Raw genomic sequence first — 18,419 nt, forward strand, 5'->3', positions numbered from 1 at the left:
GTGAACCGGTGCACAAGACAACTGAGAAATTCATAAAGGTAATTACAGTAATATATAATAAATAACTTTTTCGTTTCGATGTACTTCTATTGATTGATTTGGATTTTCAACATTATGATGTATTTTAGGTCAAAGCGTTTAAAGGCTAGAATGAAATAATAATATCAAAATGGTCAATCAGCATAATAATACTTATCATTAAAAATGTCACCAGTAATTAAAAGGAAAGTAATGTTCTGCTTAATAAAAATAAGATCGGCCTATAAATTTCTAACTGAATATTCATCTGGGAAATCATCACGCATATTTACTCAGTATCACTTGGTGGTTTCGAATGGTTGGAACGAGTTGAGGATGGGCACATTGTATTTGTTATTTGTGACGTAATTGATTGTTGTAGCCTCATGGCGATTAGAGATCCAATAGTGCCTAGCATATACGCAACGTACTTGCCGAAATAGTTGTTAGAGTTATCCTGATTAATTACTTCTGCACGATTTGAATTGGCTTGCAATTTATAAGTGGCCTATAAAAAATCGATTTGAGATCCTGCAAAAATGTTTGCAGATTTTTGGTGATGAAGGCTGCGGTGGAGTTGAAGGCATTTTTCGTTTTAGTACTGCCGTGAGTGTTTCAATTTCTGTTTGAATCTGTGATTTCATTTGTGTGGTCTAGTTGAGATCCCCAATAACAATTAAATCTACAGATGAGGACTGTAACGCCTCCGGTTGAGACTCTTCATTTGAGTTTCTCGGTGACACCTGCGATCGAAACATTAATTTTGTTTCAGGCACCGACTTCAGACGAATACAAAAATATAGACTGAGGGTTTAGAGAGCGATGGAACTTTCCAGGCTGTGCAGGAACTCTGGCCTAAAAGCACACTGTCATTCGTGTCCTTATCGCTACTGGATCTGATTACAGTTATATAAGTAGTTTCAGTATTGTATCACTACTTAGCTGATTCCGATTATTGTTTCCTGAATGTTGACGTAGGGCATAAAGTAAGATATTCTGATGGAGGTATATTTCAAAACAGCGCATTGTACAATGGTTTGGAGGCAAATTCTCTTGAAATACCAAGTGATTTTTCTTATTTAGGGGATGATGCGTATCCGCTGAAGACGTATTTGACGAAACCTTACAGCCGGCGTAACATGTCTCGACAAAAAAGAATATGCAACTGTCGGGATTCAAGGGCTCGAAGAGTTGCAGAAAATACTTTCGGCATACTTGCGAGTAAATGTAGAACATTTGAAAAATGAATATCTTTAAAAATACAGTCAGTGGATGAAGTAGTACTAGCCGCTACTCGTTGCACAATTTACTCTGGAAAACGAATCCCGGCTACATCTCACGAGGTTTAGTTACGAAGCCATCGTATTTTCCCCGGGTCGTGGCGTCACGAAGAAATTACTGACCTACAGAACCTTCCGCAAACTGCCCACAGACATCCTCATCGACTAGCACAACAAATTCGGGATAAGTATCTTGGTCACTTTAAAAATGAAGGTACTGTGCCCTGTCAAAATTTACTCCTCACTGACATTCCAAAAACAGAAGTGTAGAGCATATCATTGTCAATATTGTGCTCAGTTGATTTCTACAGGGTTAACTTCAATGAACACGCGTCACAAATTAAATGCATTGCTACATATTTTTTATCATATGAATGTATTGATCACAGTGCTAAATGTTTGTTTTACAATCAGGTGGTACAGTTTCTCTGATATACCTACTGTTTTGTATAATCATTATCAAAAATATTGTAATAATGTAAATGTAAGAAAATGTTTCGCAAAAACATGAAATTTTAAAAAGAAAAATATGAACTTTTATTTCACTTACCTAATTTGATAGTGTGGGTCGTTGCTGAACAAATGGGCGAATGAAAGAATTCATATTCTCAAACTACAAAATTTTTGGTTTGTAAACGTCGTCAGTGCCCGCTACAGACTGCTGTTCACTGTGGGCTATTTTCTTTTTCACTTCTTCTACGTACGAACTCCTCAAGCTTTTGAAGATTGAGATTAGTCCTTTCCGTCCGAATCGCGGAATTTGTAGCGAATCATTAATTCTTTTGCCATCTGCCATTCTGATATCTCAGCCTCTGTAATCTTCGCTGCTTACATCATACAAGACCTGCTCAGTAGTGTAAAGTTCCATAAATTGTAATATTTCACTGTCATGCATCTTGATCACAGGTCTTTTAATGGCACTAGTTATCATCTTTTTGTTCGTAGCACTAGATATTGCAGTAACATGCAGCATCAGAAGACGCAAACTCACTGTTGAAAATCAAACACGTTTCATATGAAGTGTGAGCTTTCACGTCCGTCTGAGACGTCAGAAACCAACTCACTCTAGCGTTTCACACCCCATTGAACCCCATTTTAAACCGAAAAGAGAATCTGTGGGACCACCTTGATCGCGCCGCTTGCGCCCTGGATCCTCAACCGAGAAACCTAGTGTAGCTGGCCCGGGCACCGGAGTCGGCACGGCTCCGCATCCCAATTGGTACCTTCCAGAACATCACTGACTCTCTTCCAGCACGTCCCGCAGCGGTCCGCGGTGCTGAAGGTGGTTATCCAGGCTATTCGAGAGGTGTTCGCATCAATGTAACTGGACAATGTAATTCAGCCTTGGAGACAATTTTATCTCTTTCATAAAAAAATATTTGTATGTGGGTGAGAGATGAAAATGGCCGCAAGGTGTGAAATTTGTTCTGTTCTTAGAAGTTTATACAAGAACGTTGAAATATAGGGAAAAATATTTTTCAATAAATATTTTGTCACTGAGGCACATGTAACATACATTTCCGAATATCAGAAACAACTTGTCAATAAACTGTAAACTTAGATCAAACATCATTCATTACGTTAGTGACCTCTTCATACAGCGTAACGAGCAGCGCGCTAGTTTAGGAGACGTGGAGGTGAGTCGGACCAGGATCGTATCCGCGCGGCGTTTCAACGACCGTGGGCTGGTACACTGGCCAGCGTGAGTAGTTTTTCGGCGGTTCCCCACTGTCACTTTGGCATATGCTCAGCTAGTCCAGTACTTTTTCCTCAGACAATATGATCCACAAACATTTAAAATGTAATTACACAGAGGTGATTAACGTGCAGATGGGGTTCACGATTCCTCTCCCTTAGGTTAACTTGACGGCTGCAGCGTCAGGCAGGGCATCCGGCTCGAAAAATAAATAATATACTACACGGGATAAACGCTACTGAAAAGAAAGGAAGGATGATATGCCTACAAAACAGCAATCATGCTTTTGTAATTTCAAATATGTCTTTTATCGCAGATATTTGAGTCTTTCAGTTGATAGAAATTATATTCTAAGGCCTTACTTGCGTCCTTACCGAGCATGCAAAGTTGATAAACACTTTAGTGATATGAAATGTCTTACATATCTTAACTGCTAGTTCTAAAATTTAATTTCCCTAAAACAAATCATTTCCTGTCATGTTATCTCAACGAAACTGGGACAGATTTTTCAACATTTAGCAACAAAGAGGTATCTGCTCACTAATTAACTCATAAAACTAATATGTAGACGGAAAATGTAGTGAAGCTGAGAAAGTTTAAGCGAATAATATCACAATGACTGACAATATCACACAAAGATTTGCCTTGTTATTCAGATTTCTTCTAATATTTCTTGTAATACAGTTTACTAATATAGTTTCTTTGTGAGAGGCTAGTTATTAGGATAAAAAGTTTATACTCTGAGTAATTGTCTCTTGTACACCGTCTTACAACCTAATATGCCTTTGCAATGAGATTCTGTAAACTCTTAGTACTGACAAGTTAAAAGCTCACAAAAATCAATGAAACTATCTGTATTTTATATTCTTTACCTTGTATATAGTTCTTACTGCTCAATTTCTTGTACGTAAAATCAACATACGTTTACAGTATAAATTAACAATCGTATAACACAGTGTTTCATGTAAGTTCAGAAGATTACTCTGTATTTAATTAATGAAATATCCTTTTTCTCTTAAGAAAAATTTTTACGTAGCAGTGTTTATAACCGAATACGTCGCGTTCACTGACACGTTACATTTATAAAATGACTTCAGAATTCAGTAAACTACTGACGCGTACAGTCCTTTAACTGAATTTGATATAGTTTGACACGATCCTGACTTTCCGTTGGAGTCAATAGCCTTATAAAATGATCGTCGCCAAGTAGGCCATGACCCTAATATTATTCATTAATTCACTAATATGGATTAAACTGCGAGGCCACATCGAACTGCGCAGGTGCAGAAGATCTTAAATTCCATGGATGAGGTGTGCTACGCGGTGTGGAGACGTGCTGCACTACGTTCTCGTGCTCCAGCGATCATTCAGCAGTTGTCAGTCGTGCTGGTGAAGGAATGGATCGCCGTGGTAATCACACACACCGTTAAGTTTCATGTAAAACCTTTCGTTATGTCCTAGTGACCATCGTAAAACATGGTGAGTTATTGCCTTTGAATTGAAGTGTCATTTCTATTCGTTTCATTGAGTATTCCTTTCGGTTCCCCTTTGTACTATAATTTATAATTTCTTTCAATGTCTGGTCCAGAGGTCATCGAGGTATGTTAATTGGTACTGATACATTAAATGAAAGTGACGTTTGGTCCTTAAGGTCATCACACCAGTCTATCTTCGTCGAACACGTGTGCCATACGCATACGTGGACAAAGCCGCCTGTTGGAAACTAGGAACAAAATTAAATTCTATACAGCAGACATCTTAGAACAACGTCTGACTACAGTACCGTAAAATAGTTGCAACGACATTTGTATGAGTAATGAGTGTGAAATTAACAATGGAGATTGAGGTGGTTCACTCAGCCTCATAACGCCAATTGAGGAGCTACTTAAAGAAGAATTTGTGGCACCAGGATCAAGAAAGCCAAAAACAACCGGGTGAGTGGTGCCCTGACAACACGCCCGTCCCCTTCCTAAAACAGTACCCAAGTGACGCCATTTGCAGAAGATGACAGCGCGGTTGGTCAGTCTCGATAGGCACATATGTTCAGGGTGGTCAGGTGCGGGCAGGCGAAGTTGAGGTTTCCCTTCGCTCTTAATCAAAATTTGAAGTTAAAACCTAAAGTTACGTTCGGTAATCAGCGTCACCAGGACGCCGCCATTTCAGCAATGTTGAAACAAGGGGGGCTGATAGGAAGCTATCAGGGAGACAAGGGTAGATGCGATTGTTCGGTTCGGGAGTCAGCAGAGAAGAGAGCATCGCCTTGCTGGCTTTGTCTCTTCGTTGATCGCCCCAGGGCCTCACTTCACACATACCTCACGCACTATTAGTTCCCTCTGAGTGGACTACGGAAGCAGCGGCATAATGCACTCGGCATTTTCAACCCATAAGGAGCTGAGTAGTATTCACATGAACGGCTTGTGGTGTGGCCGTGGCGATTGTTTACAAACTATCAAAGTTTTTTTCACACATCAGTAAACTTCCACATGAGCACCCTTGTTAGCACGTAGCACATCTAGGTGATATTCAATTTCCGTCCACACATTAGCCAACATCTCTGGAGGGATCGATTCAACGACTGTGGTTATCCGTTGCCGCAGGGTTTCAAGACCTGTTACACGCGTTCGGTAGACCCCGTCCTTGACATAACCCCATAAAAGGAAGTCTAATGGGGTTATGTGAGGAGAGCGTGGAAGCCAAACCGTTGGCCCATCACGACCAATCCATCGCCCAGGAAAGGTCATATCGAGATACCCACGGACGTCCAAACCCCAATGAGGCGGTGCACCGTCTTGCTGAAACAAGACATCGGGGCGACACTGAAGCATCTGAGGAACAGCATACAGTTGCAACATGTCCAGATACACTGCAAATGTGATGGTAGCCTCAGCCTGATAATTCGATCGTGCAATAGCGCGCACCAAAAATTCACCTTTGGACTGCCTTTACTGCACTCCATGACCTCGCGAGGGGATTGTGGACCCCAAATGCGCACATTATGGCGATTCAATACTCCACTGACAAAAAAGGTCGCTACGTCGGAAAAGGCAATTCGTCTGAGATAACCATCATCGTCCTCAATACGTGATAGCATTTCCACCGCAAAGTCATATCGACGTGTACTGTTATTGGGCAACAATGGAAGTGGAAGTTTACTCATGTGTGAAAAAAACTTTGATAGTTTGCAAACAATTAGACACCAGTTTCATATTTGTATCTTACGTCTAACCTGAGTTATCAATTTATGTAATCAGGGAAAGACTTTGCGGACACCCTGTATAACCTCCCTGTTCTGCAGGTGTCTTTATTAGTGACTGATCCTCACGTAAAGTTAGTTGCGTGCTTTTGATTTACTAATAGTGGTTAAGAATGGAAAAATGAATATAAACGTGTACTTTATGATAAATGGCTAGCAGTCCACCTAACACAATCTCACTGTCGGCGCGCAGGCGGTGTGGACAGTGGAGTCTATCATTTTGCAAAATTGTTAAGGCTTTCGTGGCCACTTGTTGACAAGCTGCCTATTGGTTTCTGTCTCGGGTTCTTCGGCCGACGTTCATCTAATGATTTTTCTGACGTTTCGCCAGCACGAGTGGCTGCCATTGTCAAAGATTCACCCTCCATTGCCGGTGGTGAACTGACAGATCAACTCTTAATCTTGTAAATTATAGATCGCAGAAATCAGTCGTCCTTTTTAAATTTTATTATGCACATCTATATTTCGGCTGGAAGCTAGCCATTCTCAATGCACTTTATTTTCGCTCAAAGCATGGTAGTCCCTGTTGATCGGGCTTCACCCACAGTTCATTGAATGCTAGAGTCAATGACCTGTGGGTAAAGCGCGATCAACTGGGACTTACATACTTTGAGAGAAAATAATAGTACATTGAGAATGGCTATCTTCTAGCCGAAATCTATATCTGCAAAATAAAATTTAAAAAAGACGACTGACTGCTACAATCTATAATTTACTAGTCAATATAACAGTCGCTGAGTGCAACCGCTTTCCAAATGGAAGGTAACCTGATAACTCTTAATGCTTCGTTGGCCTCTGTCATTCGGGTTAACTTTTCTTCTAGCCTTTGATTCTTTTGGGGTAACCACTCTACTTTGTTTTATAATATTTCTGTCGAATTGAGGTGTGGGCTTGACCTCGTTCTAGCTTTTGAAGGCATGGATAAAAAATGAGGCACCAAGGTAAGTAATACAGTGAATGTAAGGAGAATAAAGGAGCTCTTACAACTGACACTGTGAAGATAAGTGCTAACCAAAAGGTACATTTCAGGAGGCAATTACAATTTACAGAGACAGCGGTGACGACACCTGGAGCATGCAAGCATCGGTGGCGGTGGAGGCGGCGGAGAAGGCGGTGGAGGCGGCAGGCAGGGACGGGGCGGCGTCGTCACGTGGCGTCGACTATGCTGGCAGCAGTGGTAAGGCGTAGGAGACGCTGGGCTTCGATCCTGGACCTTCAGGGCATCGCCGGCGGAATGTGATGGCGATGGTGGTGATTCCTGCAGCCCTCCCTAATGCGAGTCCAGTGTGCTAACCACTGCGCCACCCCGCTCATGAGCAGAGAAGAGAGCGTCGCCTTCGTGCCTTTGTCTCTTCGCTTATTTCCGCAGGGTCTCACGTCACCCATCCCTCACACACTCTGCGGAAGTAGGGACACCATGAAGATAGCATTTTTACACACTGGTAGCTGAGTGGTATTCACGTGAGTAGCTCGTGACGTGGCCGTGATGGTAAGCCAGGCCAAACCAGCACCGAGCAGATTCTTCTTCGCGGAGGCGAGGGAATGTTCCTACACAAATGGGAAAAGAGCGGCACTGCCGTAGAGCACCCGACACACGCTCACATCTCTCCGAAACTTCACTGTTGGTGGGGGGTAGCGCGCCGGCGTACGTAAGCACGGCTTGCGTGCGTGGACACGACGGCGGCTGATATCAGGTGTTCTTTTCTGGCGCGTGGCACTAACTTGTAGCAGTGGCTGGTGCGCTACACTGTCTGGGCTACCAATTCTGGCTCCCTACTAGTACAGGTCGCATGTCATGACACACGGCCATACATTGTTGAATATTTTACTTACGAAGGGACGAAACGGCGGTGAAACATCTCACGCAGCTAACACTAAATTATTTCGCACTGTCAGGAGTGGACAGGCGAAGTTGAGGTATCCCATCATTTTGAAGCAAAATTTCAAGTTAAGACGTAATGAAAATTTATTCAGGTTCGGTATACAGCGTCACCAGTAGGACGCCGCTATTTCAGAGCTGCTGAAGCTGTGGGAATGAGAGGAAGCCATCATGGAGACAAGGGTAGGTGCCTCTGATCGGTTCGGGACTCAGCAGAGAAGAGGTTAGGTTAGGTTAGAGGTGTTTAACGTCCCGTCGACAACGAGGTCATTAGAGACGGAGCGCAAGCTCGGGTTAGGGAAGGATGGGGAAGGAAATCGGCCGTGCTCTTTCAAAGGAACCATCCCGGCATTTGCCTGAAACGATTTAGGGAAATCACGGAAAACCTAAATCAGGATGGACGGAGACGGGATTGAACCGTCGTCCTCCCTAATGCGAGTCCAGTGTGCTAACCACTGCGCCACCCCGCTCATGAGCAGAGAAGAGAGCGTCGCCTTCGTGCCTTTGTCTCTTCGCTTATTTCCGCAGGGTCTCACGTCACCCATCCCTCACACACTCTGCGGAAGTAGGGACACCATGAAGATAGCATTTTTACACACTGGTAGCTGAGTGGTATTCACGTGAGTAGCTCGTGACGTGGCCGTGATGGTAAGCCAGGCCAAACCAGCACCGAGCAGGGGCTTCTAAGTTAACCAAAGCTGATAATAAAAATCTTAAAAGTTTTGTTCTCTTTCTACCAAAATTGCTTCTGTACTAGCGGCACTGCACACTTGTTTTTGGTTTTGAACGATCCTTCTGGTTGCAAAATTTGCTTACATCCATTATCTAATTATCTAAGCATGTAAATATTTATTCTGTAATGCGATGTATCTCAAGTCAAAGATCTCGATGTGGCTAACAGTGATATCTATCAAAATCACTTTTTTATACAGGTTCTCCCATTTATCTTGAACACCCTAAATAACTCTTTGTCCATATGCAAATTACAAAATGTTTCAAGTAAATTTTCTTTAGCTGTCAGGGGGACATCAATCAGCATAATTGCCTTCGTTGTAGCTTGAACAGAGATATGACTTTCTTAAATGGCACCCTGTATTTTTTATTCGGTAATTCATTTCCTCTCCTAAAGACCTATTCCAAAATGTACCACAGTGTACCATTCACTGAAACACAACGTTATTAATTATACAACACAACACTTACTTTCAACCCAGGATCACAAACTCGCCCACTTGCTGGATATATTCCCATAACGGTTGTTTCCATTTAATTGTAACAAACAATCCTCTAGACAGACTTCATACTTATTCTCTACTACTCTTAAAGGATAACGTTAAACATTAAAATTGAAAGGGAGTCATATGATATTTTTTTTAAAATTTCTATATTTCGTCGTCATACTCATTGCTTCGTGCTGGGCAGTTCCGTGAAAGTTGTGGTGAATGTAGATGCTACCTTTGTTATAAAGGAAACTTACTCATAATCGCTGAACAAGCATACTGCCTAATATCCGCAGTGGTTAATGTTAATGCGATTCGCGAATCGTCCAATATTATGAACGACCAGTGGTTACTATTGTTCAGTGTCCTTAAGTACGTGGACAGGAAGCTGCAAATGAAATGAACAAAATCTGCCAGAAAACTTGACTTCAGAGATTTAGTCTGTAGACACAAATACACAATAACTAACAGCAGTAGCAGAAGCTCTGATGCGTGGGAACGACATACGAGACTCTGTACATGTTGTTCCCATAGATAAAAGAACATGTGCGTTACAAACGATCTTTAAAACCATAGGAATCGAAGAATTAATATTTGAAAGGGAAGCACAAAACATATGCAGTACGAACAATTGAGGGGAAGCGTTGGTTCGCAGGACAACATTAAACGCATACATGAAGACCGCTGAGCACCTGTTAAGCTTCGCTACTATGAAACATATGTCGTCTTCCTGGCAGGTGACTGTAGCCCTTAAGGCTTGCATATCAGAGCCCATGTTTACTAGCGGCTTTTGCTTCGAATGATCATTTCTAGCGTATCATTGAATACTGACCATTCCTCCTGAACACCATGTGTATCGCAAACTGGGTACGATTGTTGTTGTTGTTGTGGTCTTCAGTCCTGAGACTGGTTTGATGCAGCTCTCCATGCTACTCTATCCTGTGCAAGCTTTTTCATCTCCCAGTACCTACTGCAACCTACATCCTTCTGAATCTGCTTAGTGTATTCATCTCTTGGTCTCCCTCTACGATTTTGACCCTCCACGCTGCCCTCCAATACTAAATTGGTGATCCCTTGATGCCTCAGAACATGTCCTACCAATCGATCCCTTCTTCTGGTCAAGTTGTGCCACAAACGTCTCTTCTCCCCAATCCTATTCAATACTTCCTCATTAGTTATGTGATCTACCCATCTAATCTTCAGCATTCTTCTGTAGCACCACATTTCGAAAGCTTCTATTCTCTTCTTGTCCAAACTATTTATCGTCCATGTTTCACTTCCATACATGGCTACACTCCATACAAATACTTTCAGAAATGACTTCCTGACACTTAAATCTATACTCGATGTTAACAAATTTCTCTTCTTCAGAAACGCTTTCCTTGCCATTGCCAGTCTACATTTTATATCCTCTCTACTTCGACCAATATCAGTTATTTTGCTCCCCAAATAGCAACACTCCTTTACTACTTTAAGTGTCTCATTTCCTAATCTAATTCCCTCAGCATCACCCGACTTAATTAGACTACATTCCATTCTCCTTGTTTTGCTTTTGTTGATGTTCATCTTATGTCCTCCTTTCAAGACTCTTCCAAGTCATTTGCTGTCTCTGACAGAATTACCATGTCATCGGCGAACCTCAAAGTTTTTATTTCTTCTCCGTGGATTTTAATACCTACTCCGAATTTTTCTTTTGTTTCCTTTACTGCTTGCTCAATATACAGATTGAACAACATCGGGGAGAGGCTACAACCCTGTCTTACTCCCTTCCCAACCACTGCTTCCCTTTCATGTCCCTCGACTCTTATAACTGCCATCTGGTTGCTGTACAAATTGTAAATAGCCTTTCGCTCCCTGTATTTTACCCCTGCCACCTTTAGAATTTGAAAGAGAGTATTCCAGTCAACATTGTCAAAAGCTTTCTCTAAGTCTACAAATGCTAGAAACGTAGGTTTTTCTTTCCTTAATCTTTCTTCTACGAGGGCTATTCCGAAAGTAAGGTCCGATCGGTCACGAAATGGAAACGACTATGAAAATCCGATAAAGCTTTGCACAGATGTGTTGGGTAGTGTCTCTAGTATAACCCCAGTTAGCATCACGGCGCTCTTCTCATTTCTGAGCTCGCAGTGAGAGCGTAAAGATGTCTAGAAAATAGTGTCTGCCGCCAAGTACGGGGGCCTGGTGAGAAATTTCCCCTGAAGCTATGCAGCTAACATTACATAACTGTCGTGCTGTTTCGTCTTCAAGACAATTCTCAGCCGCATTCTGCAGGGGCAATGAAGATGCTCCTGCATCGTTTTCAAATGGAAATGTGAGAGTACCCACAATACAGCCCGTAATTGTCTCCCTCTGAGTTTCAGCTCTGGTCACATGAACCGCTGGTTATGAAGACAACATTTCGGCACAAGACAACGAGCCGTAGGCCCGCGTAGAGAATTGGCGGAGAGCACTGGCGGCTGCCTTCTATAGCGAGGGTATGGGAACGTTGGTACTACGCTACGATACACGTCTAAGTCGGGTCGGCGACTATGGAGATAAGTAGCTGCAAGGTGTATCTAACTGTTGCAAATAAAACATTTTTGATTTTTACCGTGGTTTCCATTTCGCGACCTATCGGACCTTACTTTCGGAATAGCCCTCGTAAGATAAGTCGTAAGGTCAGTATTGCCTCACGTGTTCCAGTGTTTCTACGGAATCCAAACTGATCTTCCCCGAGGTTGGCTTCTACTAGTTTTTCCATTCGTCTGTAAAGAATTCGTGTTAGTATTTTGCAGCTGTGACTTATTAAACTGATAGTTCGGTAATTTTCACATCTGTCAACACCTGCTTTCTTTGGGATTGGAATTATTATATTCTTCTTGAAGTCTGAGGGTATTTCGCCTGTTTCATACATCTTGCTCACCAGATGGTAGAGTTTTGTCAGGACTGGCTCTCCCAAGGCCGTCAGTAGTTCCAATGGAACGTTGTCTACTCCGGGGGCCTTGTTTCGACTCAGGTCTTTCAGTGCTCTGTCAAACTCTTCACGCAGTATCATATCTCCCATTTCATCTTCATCTACATCCTCTTCCATTTCCATAAAATTGTCCTCAAGTACATCGCCCTTGTATAGGCCCTCTATATACTCCTTCCACCTTTCTGCTTTCCCTTCTTTGCTTAGAACTGCGTTTCCATCTGAGCTCTTGATATTCATACAAGTCGTTCTCTTATCTCCAAAGGTCTCTTTAATTTTCCTGTAGGCAGTATCTATCTTACCCCTAGTAAGGTAGGCCTCTACATCCTTACATTTGTCCTCTAGCCCTCCCTGCTTAGTCATTTTGCACTTCTTGTCGATCTCATTTTTGAGACATTTGTATTCCTTTTTGCCTGCTTCATTTACTGCATTTTTATATTTTCTCCTTTCATCAATTTAATTCAACATTTCTTCTGTTACCCAAGGATTTCTACTAGCCCTCGTCTTTTTACCTACTTGATCCTCTGATGCCTTCGCCACTTCATCCCTCAAAGCTACCCATTCTTCTTCTACTGTAGTTCTTTCCCCCATTCCTGTCAATTGTTCCCTTATGCTCTCCCTGAAACTCTGTACAACCTCTGGTTCTTTCAGTTTATCCAGGTCCCATCTCCTTAAATTCCCAACTTTTTGCAGTTTCTTCAGTTTTAATCTACAGGTCATAACCAATAGATTGTGGTCAGAGTTCACATCTGCCCCTGGAAATGTCTTACAATTTAAAACCTGGTTCCTAAATCTCTGTCTTACCATTATATAATCTATCTGATACCTTTTAGTATCTCCAGGGTTCTTCCATGTATACAACCTTCTTTCATGATTCTTAAACCAAGTGTTAGCTATGATTATGTTGTGCTCTGTGCAAAATTCTACCAGGCGGATTCCTCTTTCATTTCTTAGCCCCAATCCATATTCACCTACTATGTTTCCTTCTCTCCCTTTTCCTACACTCGAATTCCGGTCACCCATGACTATTAAATTTTCGTCTCCCTTCACTACTTGAATAATTCCTTTTATTTCGTCATACATTTCATCAATGTCTTCGTCATCTGCAGAGCTAGTTGGCATAAAAATTTGTAATACTGTAGTAGGTGTGGGCTTCGAATCTATCTTGGCCACAATAATGCGTTCACTATGCTGTTTGTAGTAGCTTACCCGCATTCCTATTTTCCTATTCATTATTAAACCTACTCCTGCATTACCCCTAATTGATTTTGTGTTTATAACCCTGTAGTCACCTGATCAGAAGTCTTGTTCCTCCTGCCACCGAACTTCACTAATTCCCACTATATCTAACTTCAACCTATCCATTTCCCTTTTTAAATTTTCTAACCTACCTGCCCGATTAAGGGATCTGACATTCCACGCTCCGATCCGTAGAATGCCAGTTTTCTTTCTCCTGATAACGACATCGTCTTGAGTAGTCCCCGCCCGGAGATCCGAATGGGGGACTATTTTACCTCCGGAATATTTTACCCAAGAGGACGCATTCATCATTTAATCATACAGTAAAGCTGCATGCCCTCGGGAAAAAATACGGCTGTAGTTTCCCCTTACTTTCAGCCGTTCTTAGTAGTCAGCACAGCAAGGCCGTTTTGGTTATTGTTACAAGGCCACATCAGTCAATCATCCAGACTGTTGCCCTTGCAACTACTGAAAAGGCTGCTGCCCCTATTCAGGAACCACACGTTTGTCTGGCCTCTCAACAGATACCCCTCCGTTGTGGTTGCACCTACGGTACGGCTATCTGTATCGCTGAGGCACGCAAGCCTCCCCACCAACGGCAAGATCCATGGTTCATGGCGGGTGGGGGGGTACGATAGTGAAAGAAATACTCTGGCCAGCATCCCAAGTGTGCGTCAAATGACGTGACGTGAACGCTACTGAGCACAGATACATGAAATTATTGAAGAGCTTGGTGATGAAATCCAGACAGTAATAAAAAATATTGAGATTAGGGTCCCAAATGATGAGATCGAACAATGTCACCAGAAGGAAACGCGTTTAGAGAGAGACAGGAAATTCTATCAAATGAATTCAAAATTTCAGAAAAATCAGTTCCTGGTTCAAAAGGATTTTTTATCTCAGATATATAGTGTAGTGCCCTCTGCTGTGATTACTCAAATGAAACAACAACAAATAAGAACTCGATGCAACCATTCACGAAATAGGTGAATACATCGAAACTTTGATATTACCATCAGAAACAGGGAAAGAGCAACTAGGTACTACTTCTGAGGAAGTTGACGAAGTTGTTACAAACATCACAAATATGTCAATCAAGACCAATACAGATGCTGAAAGTATTTTATCGTATCATTTTGCGTAAACAAAAGAATAGCAAGCTTTGAAAGATGTTACTGATGCTCAAATGAAAATGTTTCTCAGTCCCTTACGGTCAATCTGAACTCATACATATTTGTTTGACTAAACTACCGACACATTTAAAACGTCTTATACTCGCAGGCAGATGCAAAGAGTATTTGAAACACTTTCAGGGTTTTCTGTATAAAATGGAGCTAGGTAGTTATAGTCGCTGAGCAAGAACCAGTCTTGACATGTGCAAACAACATTATAATGCACAACAGGTGAATACAGACACTGTTGGCATCCACTTAAAAATTATTACAACTGTAAAAGTTTCAGACCTGAGAATACACACCAAAAATACGACACACGTAAATGGAATGGAAGAAACAATTTTCATAATAGAGACAAAGGACGTAATGTATATAACAACAAAAATTACTGTAATGAAAATTTCTTTCTAATGGTAGAGCGGGTCCACAGAGGCAAGTGCAAGTGATCGGAGATCGGCAGCCTAACCCATGTGATGATCCACGTCGTGAAGGTTCAACGGAACAATGACTTGCAATCCCAGGGAGCAAGGTCCTTCATTTTTCTTCGTTTGGAAGACGTTAGATACAATTTACTATAAGACAATGACCGTGAACAAAGTTGATAGTGACTAAAATCATGATGTCACCATTTCCATAGGAAATAATATTCATTTTGCTGTTTTGGATTCAGGTTGTCTTTGGTCAAAGGGATTCACTAAGCATTTAGCACATGTGAAATAGGAGCTGATTGTCTAACCACCCCATTATTATTGAAGATAAGAATAGAAGGTGCGATCTCATTGAAGAGTGCAGCGTCAATCAGCAGATCTGTTATGATTTTGAATGGCAAGACTACAAGTTTTGTATGAATATTTTGATTGTATCTCTTCTGTCCACTGGCATCATTTTAGGAGTATACTCTTTAAAGGGATATAATTATGTTTTATTTTTTAAGGATGCTAAGGTAGGACTAGAGGCTAAAGGTACGTCAGTAAGACCAAAGTTTGAAGATTGGATCCCTAGCCAGGAAGAAGAACTAAACATTTTATGTTTTCTAGTGCAACAGACAGCACAATTGCCACAATAAATTTTTCGTGGCCACGTAGGAGCAGCAGATAACTTTTGTGAAGACTCAGAACGTCTCTCTTACGTACATATCATGTTATAGAAGAGAAAAGGTAGAGAGGAAGGCTGTTCTGAAGATGACAGGGAAGATCTCTCTTACATTTTCAAGTTCCATGCCCTTGTTTTTACTCATTGCCCGGTACTATTACTGGTTGTCGTTAGCAATTGTGACTCATGTATTGTAGTAAAATTTGAACCCTTCCATGCGTGATTGCAATAAACTATTGAGAACAAGTCAAGGCAGAAATTCTATTAGTGATGGATCAAAAAATTACTTAACCCAAAGTTAGTCCGTATAACAGTAAAGAAGAAAGATGGATCTACGACAGTTGTGCTTGACTCAGGACAAATTAACAGTTTCATTTTGCCTGAGACTGCCAGACCGCAAACTTTAGACGAACTTCTTGAATACGTCTGTGATGTAAAGGTCCTCAGTCGACTTACGAGAGAGTTTCTGAAAGACTGAGTTACATCCGGATTGTCGGAAATACACGGCATTACTATGCTTTGCACTATGCTACCAGTTTTGTAAATTGTCTTCTCGCCTTAACAATACTTCAGCCACTTTGATTCGTGCTTTAAACACTATCCATCCCGATTACCTGAAGAAGCACATTACTCTTATGTTGACGCACTCACTACCGAGAAGTTTTGGTCAATAAACTGTCGTACTTTGATCCCTCTACTCCAATTCTTTTTTCTAAATCTGATATTACAGACCTGCTCTAGAAGTCATAAGTTCAATTTATAGGACAAATCTTCTTACCATGAGATATGAAACCTGATCCACAGAAGATAGAAGCCTTTAGAATGATTTCTATTCCCACTACTGAAAGCCATGTTCACATGTTTTGAGCTTCTTTGAAGTCATGTTTTGTCTGTATGAGATGACAAATCATCCAACCTTTCCACGTGTCTTTTTCGGTTGTAAGTTCCAGACTTTTGGTGTTGCAAGTGAAATTTGATATTGTAAGCACTGATTTGCTACAGTCACAAAAATTAAGAAAACTGTCGATCTGTTTACGGGATAAAACATATATTGGTAGGTGTACAGTTTCACGGTGTTACCACTCTTAGAAAAGTCTAATGTATACTACTAGGTGGCCCATGTGATTAACCTTCACGTTTTGGTCTGTATATGTGCTGATGGAACGGCTGGTCACTCATCCACGCTCTCGGAGGCAATTCATTGCATCTCGTCCTTCTTGTGATATTTTGGCGGAGCATAAAATTTCTCTCTCTGAGAAAGCCACCACCAGTTGGAAAATTTTGTATGTGTTTTGCGCGTACAACTGCTATAACAAACAATCCTCAAAACAGACATCATACACATTAGCTATCACTCTTAATGTTTATTGGTTAATATTAAAACCGAAAGAGATTTTCATGGCTATTTTTATTGTTTTTATAGTTCGTCATTCCACTTGTTGATTATTGCTGAGCAATCAAATGGAAGTGGGGATGAATATGAATGTAACCATTATTCGAATATAAACTTGCTCTTAGTCGCTGCTGTCCTCGACGAACTGTGCAGCCTAATGAACGAGCAGTAACTACTATGGTTCATTGTGCTTAAGCACGCGAACAGGAAGCTGCTAATGAAAGGGACAGGAGCGATAAGGAAACTTGACTTCGAGGATTTATTCTATACACACAACTACACAACAGCTAAAACCAGAAGGAGAGGCACTGATGCGTGGGGGACTGGCAAGGGAACAACATACGACACTCTAGACGTGTTGTACAAGGTGGTCAAACGAAACCGAGGATTTGCAAACCAAGATCGAAACCATAAGAACCGAAAATTTAATAACTGAAAGAAAAGCGTTATACAAATAAACCAAGAACCATAGAGATGAAGCCTTTGTTCATAGGACAGATAATGAAAGCTGCGAAGTATCGCCATGCAGTCTGTATTGCTAGTAACACAGGCGGCGTTTCTCCAAGAGTCTACAAGGAAAGGACGAAAGCGACAGTGTGCCGTTGTCACGCACGCTAGGTAAAATACTTCACACCTAAGGGAACAATCGGGGTGAGAATTATTTATCTGTGCTGTGTAATCTCCGCCCTTCTTCCTTTTTCCACCTATTGTCCACATTAAACAATATCCAGTCCACGTAATTAATAAGCAAAGTCTTTTATGGAGATTTGAGAGGAGCGAAGATTGCAATAAACTGTCAACTTTACTTAGCCTGTCACGTTGAGATGGGACCAGATCTTCTTGTCTAGTGGTCTGATTCTTGAAGCCCAAAATCTAACATCTGGTGCTCACGGTTGGTCAGAGCTAAATGAATTCGAAGATTGTTGCTGTAGAATTTTTTACATATATATGTTTTCCACTGATTTTCTCACATTTTATATATCAGACAGTATTTTGTTTTCTCACATTTACAAAACTGAAATTACATTGTCACACCTATTATACAAAAATACGCCAGTCACACCAGAGGCAGGCTTACGGCTTACCCACACTCAGCGGAAATAACAACATTCCAAAGGGTTTACAATTTCTCTTAACAAATGAATTCCTACTAGTTTTCGTTATATTATTAATTTCGATTATTATTTCATAAATGAATCGAGAAATAAACATAATAAACACTAC

Source organism: Schistocerca nitens, chromosome 3 (genome assembly GCF_023898315.1).
Source record: "Schistocerca nitens isolate TAMUIC-IGC-003100 chromosome 3, iqSchNite1.1, whole genome shotgun sequence".
Classification (NCBI taxonomy): Eukaryota; Metazoa; Arthropoda; class Insecta; order Orthoptera; family Acrididae; genus Schistocerca; species Schistocerca nitens.